Here is a 7105-nt window from a genome sequence, read left to right as displayed (position 1 = left end):
AAACCTTCAGAGCCTTAACCCACAAAACAAAGATATCCAAGAAATGATTTCTCCTCTCTTATTTATATAGATTCTTTATGGGGTCTCTCTTTTTTATATTAATGTGTTGGGTTACATGTTTCCCTCCGCTTAGCCTCAGTTTTAGCTTCCTCCACAAGTTTTGCTACAATTACTCTATTGAGTTTTGCCTAAATTGCCATGATTTACACAATGTTGCCTCAAAAATATTGGATAATGAAATATGATTCGAACTTATACAAGAATGCAATAGAATACATATACAAACATGAACATCGAAATGTAACAGAAATAAAATTTCATTTCATTAATATTAAAGAATTGAAATACGCTGACATACAGAATGGAAATAAACTAACTCAAGGGATGGTAGCTTATCTCTAAGTAGAGATGTGGTGGTGATATGTCTTTGAACTGTGTTACAATGAAGTTCGGTGACCTTTTATCATTGAGAAACAATGAAAAATCCTAAACATCCAAAAACCTAACCCTAAGAGATGAAATACTAAAAGTTTGTGGTCCCGTTGGGGTAAGTTGAAATGTCAACTTCCCGGGGTCGTAACTTTGGAATACAATCTCCGTTTAGCTATCATAATACTTCGTTTCGAAGATCTCGAAGAGAAAACTGAAAACAATTTGTTAAACTGGTTTGACACTTTTTCTGTCTCTCTGTTTTCTCTAGAAACATCTTTTAGTCTCTCAAAACGGTTCTGAAAATTTATAACCCAAAAAATTGCTAAAAACAGTAAGTTGTCTTACAATTAAAGAAACTAAAAAAAACAACCGTGAGGTCCAAGTAGAATAGACGGGTGACAACCAATATGCACCTGAATTAGACTGTGCCTTTATCATTAACTATAACCTACTTTATCATTAACTATAACCTACAAAGTTAGATAAACTAGGAATACTTCGTCCTCTCCTAGATAATTAATTACTACCAAAGATCAAGACCATTCCACTAACACAAGATCCATTACAGCTCCTTAGTATCAATGTTTATTTTAAATGTAGCCTTCAAGCCACGTGCTATGTTTTAATTGCTTTTAGCTTTGACCTTTGGCCATATGGTTTTAGTTTTGTATAGTGTACCATTCTAGATTTGATTAGCCCATGAAGCGCTAGACCGTGCTGGTCTTTTTGTTTGTGGAGGATGCTTTGTGGCCACCATTTTTTGTATGAAACACTGTACATATCTTATCTATTAATAAAGTTTTAAGGAAAAATTTTATACAAAAAGATTTTTTTCTCACGTAAGCCATATTAAAGTAGATATGGCTTAAAAAAAATAGACTTTAGTGAAAAATGGGCTGGCAACAAAAATGTACTTTAGTCCTACAAATAGATATAGTGGTCATCTGTAATTCAAGCTATAGTGAACTTTTTATATGTTACTGTATCCTAGAAATGCCCATGTTGGGTGAACACTGAAAATAATTATATTTATGAAATATTTATAAGATGAATTATTGATCGGTGAACATCAGCGGTCAAGAAGACTGTCATATACAATACAAAGGTTGGATAATGAAGAAAGGACATGTGCATTAACAAGTTGCATATATTGAACAAATATCACGCATTATATTTTGAAGTATTAAATATAATTTTCTTTAAGCAAAAACAATTGTGTGAAGGTAGCATTGACAGCCCACAAGCCAATCATAGCAAGCATTTGCGACTTGGCAAGGGCCAAGATGTCCTGGAGACTAATCCCATCAAATGATCCTTTAGGGTCCCACTCAAGGGGATGTCTACCCTTCAAACCTCATCACAATGGGCAAAATACAGACTCTACCTCTTTCAGTTTTAAACCTGTGACCTTTGAGAACGAACAAACCATTAGGCTCAGTTGAGCTGTACAAGTATCAAATATAATTTTAAGAAACAAGCTCCCACTTGTTGTACGGCAAGCCTCCTATCCACAATGTCAAGGTTTGTCCATAGCTTCCACCTGGTGCAGGAAAATCCAGATCTTGTGCACAATGTCAAGGTTGCCAATACATCTGGAGTGTACTGTGCTGGAAGATATCTGACCACTATTAAGCAATAAGTTACAATCAACCACTAGTAAATGCATACTTCTACTGTTTAAGCGTAGGTGGCAGAGATAGCATGTCAGTTGCCTCGTAACAAAGCTGCCTGAAGGGAAGAGACCAAGGGTACAGGCCACACCATCGATGATGCTTTACTCAGCATGTCTGCTGTTGCACAGGGGGTTTCAAGATCTTAGTTCACGATGCTTCTTTTTTCTGTAGATATATCAACAACATATGAATATTAAGATTTATAGCGTTGAATAGAATCTAGATCTCTCGTAAACTACAGTGGTATATATGGCCATGTTCATACTAGCAGGTGCATGCGCTCAGAAGCCTGCATTATATAAGTTTTGTAATAATAATTATGATATAATTCCAACTTTTACCTTTCAAAAGGTAGTATGCATATACACCTGAAAAATAATGGCATAAATTGATATAGGAAAACTGATACTACAATGGAAATGCTTCGCTGTTTGAGTGTTTCAAACACTGTCAAGGATACAGACATTTACCTTCTAAATTTGCAATGAAATGCATCCAAATATATGTGGAAATTATAATACATTTGTTTGCTCTTACAGATAGCTCTGCCTGCATATTCTAAACTGAGAGTAAAAACTTAATTGCGTTGTATAAGACTATAAGCCATCGATGCTTCTCATATTTCTGCCTTATTTTTGCTCCACCACAAAAGATTATTGTGTTGTGCCCTGCAACGATCACAGGAGATAATTAGGAATGTTAATATGATTTACATTTCTTCTTGCAAAAAAATTCTGTCCTGCCATTTTTAAAAAGCCGTAGATTCATCTTATCATTATAGCTACCTTCTTTATTTGTAATTATAGATACATTTATTTGCTTGTATACACAGGTCTGCCATTTGTCCTCTACCGAGAATTGAAAATGCGAATGTGTAGAAAATAGCTAAAAACTTCTTGTGAGGATAGGAGACGTCAAGCATAGGTTTAGTGCTCGATCTTTATCCTTTCTTTCATTCAAATAAAGTTCCAGAAATCTTCAATTGGCATGGTATGAGGGTGTCGTAAACCATAACAAAAATTAAGTTGCGAGAATGTCTCACCATCATAGCTGCATGGACACTTGTATCTCCCCGAGACCATATCCAAAGCCGCATCCTCCTGATCTCCTCGTTTACAACGAAAAAACAGCATCTCCTTGTACCTGTAGTTCAAATTTTTTAACTTGGCATTTCCATACCAGCACCCAAACGTATCCATGCAACATGGCTGACCATCCATTTTCAGAAATGGTGTTACCAGCCTATGCCACCATTATATGTTCAGACTTGACATGACAGCTCAAGTACTCAGATGCTATAACCTGTATGGCACTTCATTCTTGATTTGTATCTCACTGTCCGGCCTCTACCACTGGGAGTGCAAAACTGACTGTATGCAAATGTAGATTTACTGTTTGTTTTCTGTCCATCACCAGTAATCCCCACAAGAACATAAACCATCTTTAAAATGATGGAAACGACTAGCATCCCTCACAATTATTTTCCGACCCAAAATCTTGGTGATAAACTTTGTGGCAGTGTGGCAGTCACCACACACACGAAGATTCTTGGTAATTCGGATGGATGTTTCAGGGTATGTATTGATAATCCCGAAAGCAATTGCCAACCTCTCACTGTGGCCACATAGAATATGTTGCTTGGCCTCCTCTGCCACATCGTGTAGGACAAAGTTTGTCTCAGGAACATATCCTGCCGCTTGCATTTGGCCAGCCAAGCTCTCCAGCATTTCATAAATCTTTTCCACTTGTGGATGTGATCTGTCACCTGCATTGAATACATGCGTTGTGTTGTTGAACTCAATCCAGCTACACCCAGGACTCTTTTTTAACCCCTTATCCCTCATCAAATTTCTAAGCTTTGCTACATCATTCCATCTCCCAGCAGCAGCATAGATATTTGACAGTAACACATAATTCCCCACACTTTCTGGTTCTAATTGAAAAAGCCGTTCCGCTACAAATTCTCCTACATTTATATTGTGATGGATTCTGCAAGCACCAAGCAATGCTCCCCACACACTAGAGTTAGGTTCTAATGGCATTTTGTTGACAAAGTCAAGTGCCTTGTTCAGCTGTCCAGCTCGCCCAAGAAGGTCAACAACACAGGCATAGTGCTCCACCCTGGGTGTGATGTGATGGTCTCGTCTCATAACTTCAAAGTACTTCCAGCCTTCATTTACAAGGCCAGCATGGCTGCATGCAGACAGAACCCCAGTGAAGGTGACATGGTTAGGTTTCACGCCTGTCTTTTCCATATGAGACAAGAGTTTAAGGGCAAGCTGACCTTGCCCATGCATACCATACCCTGCAATCATTGTCGTCCACGAGACAACATCTTTATGAGACATTTTATTAAAAACCCAGATAGCATCCTCCAGGCTTCCACATTTCACATACATGTCTATGAGGCTATTGCACATGGACACATCCGACTCAAATTGTCTTCTAAGCATGTAGCCATGGATCTCTTTGCCTTGCTGCAAAGCTCCAAAGCTAGCACATGCTGAGATAAGACTTGCAAGGGTAAAAGAGTCAGGTTTCATTCCTGCTAATTGCATCTGACGAAAAAGATTCAAAGCACGATCGCCATACCCATTCTGAGCATATCCTACAATCATTGTAGTCCACGTAACAACATCTCTATGAGGGATTTTATCAAAAGCATGGCGTGCATCTACTATGCTCCCACATTTTGCATACATAGCCACAAGGGCACTACCTACAAGAAAATGTGAATCAAGACCCCTTCTGATTACATAGTTGTAAATCTCCTTTCCTCTCTGTAGAGCTGCTATCTGGCCGCATGCCTGAAGCACACTAGCAACAGTGACAGCGTCGGGTTCAAAGCCTGCAAGTAGCATCCTCCTAAAGAATTTCAAGGCCTCGTCAACCTGGCAATTCTCAACATAACCTGCAATCATCGCAGTCCACGAAATTACATCTCTTTGAGACATTCTATCAAATACATCACGAGCATGGTATACATTGCCACATTTTGCATACATCCCCACAAGTGCGCTCATCACAACAAAATCCAACTCGAAACCCCCTGTAATCACAGAACCATGGATCTCTTTCCCTTGCTGCAGACTACCCAAATGTCCACACGCAGAAAGCGCACTTGTGATAGTTAACAAATCAGGCTTCAAGCTTTTCAGCATAACATGAAAAATTTCCAAGGCCTCCTCACAGCACCCATTCTGCACACAACCAGCGATCATAGCATTCCATGAAACCACATTTCGTTCAGGCATTTTCTCAAACACTTTGTGTGCATCATCCAAACTCCTGCATTTTACATACATATCCACAAGGGCATTCCCCACGATGACATGGGACTCTAAACCCACTTCACGGACATATTCATGAATCTCCTTCCCTTTATCCAGAGCTGCCATTGCAGCGCATGCCTTCAGAACACAGGGAAATGTGAAATTATCCGGTCGCAAACCCATTCCTTGCATCTGATCATATAATGCAAGCGCCTCTCTGCAGCCACCCTGCCTAGCATATGCTCCAATCATGGCATTCCACGTAAACTTATTCCTTTGAGCCATTTTGTCAAACACTTCGCGTGCATATTCCAAGTTCCCACACTTTGCATACATGGTGATAAGTTTGGTACCCAAAATAGAATCTATTGCAATCCCGTTTATGACCATGTGGTCATGGACTTGCCTACCTTCTGCCAGAGCTTTCATATCGGCGCACGCCATTAACAGAGAAATGTATGTTTCCGGGTTTGCCCGAATGCCCTGTTGGTCCAGAACATTTAAAGCATCCAACGCTTCCTTCAGTTTTCCATGGTTGCGTAGTGTTTTTTTAAGTGGTAGACGTTCGAAAGATTTTGTCATTGGGATGGATGTCGTATATGTTGCGTTGGTGATTCTGTGCTTCAGCGGCATCAAAATTTTCATCTTGGTGTCGTTGTCTGAAGAAGTTTATCTTAAACTCCATGTCAAAATTGGTGGCACTTAGTTCTGCGAAAAAATTAGATAGACGGAGAGGTATTTTTCAACAGAAGACAGAGGGGACGTAAGTTTGAAATTTCGAGCATGCTTTCGCTCGACTGCATAATGAAAATGAGATGGGAGTTAAAAGGTCTTTTATTTTGTCTCATAAAAATTGAGAAGAGTTTCGGGTTATTCATTGTGTGGAGAGAAGTAAATAGCTTTGAAATTTTAATTGTGGTTGAGATGCTCTCTCTATTATCCGGATGGGGTGAGATTGTAGAAAATGTCATTATGTCATTGTTCTGAAAACGTGTAGCATTATACTTGGCTTGATTGGGTTATGGCATGGCATTGGTTTTATATGAATAATCGGGGGTATCCACTCATCTCAACTTGCTATGGTGGATGGTAAAAGGTGACCATAGTACGTGGCGGTGTTGAAATTTTAATTGTGGTTGAGATGCTCTCTCTATTATCCAGATGGGGGTGCGATCGTAGAAAATGTCATTATGTCATTGTTCGGAAAACGTGTAGCATTACACTTGGCTTGATTTGGTTATGGCATGGCATTGGTTTTATATGAATAATCGGGGGTATCGACTCATCTCAACTTGCTATGGTGGATGGTAAAAGGTGACCATAGGTGGTGGTGGTGGTGGTTGGCTTGATTTGGTTATGGCATGGCATTGGTTTTATATGAATAATTGGGGGTATCCACTCATCTCAACTTGCTATGGTGGATGGTAAAAGGTGACCATAGTACGTGGTGGTGTTGAAATTTTAATTGTGGTTGAGATGCTCTCTCTATTATCCGGATGGGGGTGCGATCGTAGAAAATGTCATTATGTCATTGTTCGGAAACGTGTAGCATTACACTTGGCTTGATTTGGTTATGGCATGGCATTGGTTTTATATGAATAATCGGGGGTATCCACTCATCTCAACTTGCTATGGTGGGATGGTAAAAGGTGACCATAGGTGGTGGTGGAGGATTTTCACTATGTCAATTATGGTGTTTCAATGTTTCTTCATTGTATTTGAATATTA

At 39.3% G+C, this 7105-nt stretch overlaps 1 pseudogene across 3 annotated transcripts; it reads right to left on the bottom strand.

The window, feature by feature from the left end:
* Positions 1-1605: 1605 nt before the first annotated feature.
* LOC149146913 (pentatricopeptide repeat-containing protein DOT4, chloroplastic pseudogene) lies at positions 1606-6225 on the bottom strand (annotated as a pseudogene). Of its 3 annotated transcripts, none has more exons than XR_016262619.1 (3): positions 3148-6225; positions 2576-2773; positions 1606-2394 (listed from the first exon to the last, which is right to left on the bottom strand). The product of XR_016262619.1 is annotated as a pentatricopeptide repeat-containing protein DOT4, chloroplastic pseudogene, transcript variant X2 (transcript). The 3 variants fall into 3 exon arrangements; XR_016262618.1 differs by having other exon boundaries at positions 1606-2270; XR_016262620.1 differs by having other exon boundaries at positions 1606-2219.
* Positions 6226-7105: the final 880 nt, after the last annotated feature.

Source organism: Pinus tabuliformis, chromosome 9 (genome assembly GCF_031772625.1).
Source record: "Pinus tabuliformis cultivar Carrire ecotype Pingquan chromosome 9, CPIR1, whole genome shotgun sequence".
NCBI lineage: Eukaryota > Viridiplantae > Streptophyta > Pinopsida > Pinales > Pinaceae > Pinus > Pinus tabuliformis.
This window is presented reverse-complemented; position numbering and strand designations above follow the sequence as displayed.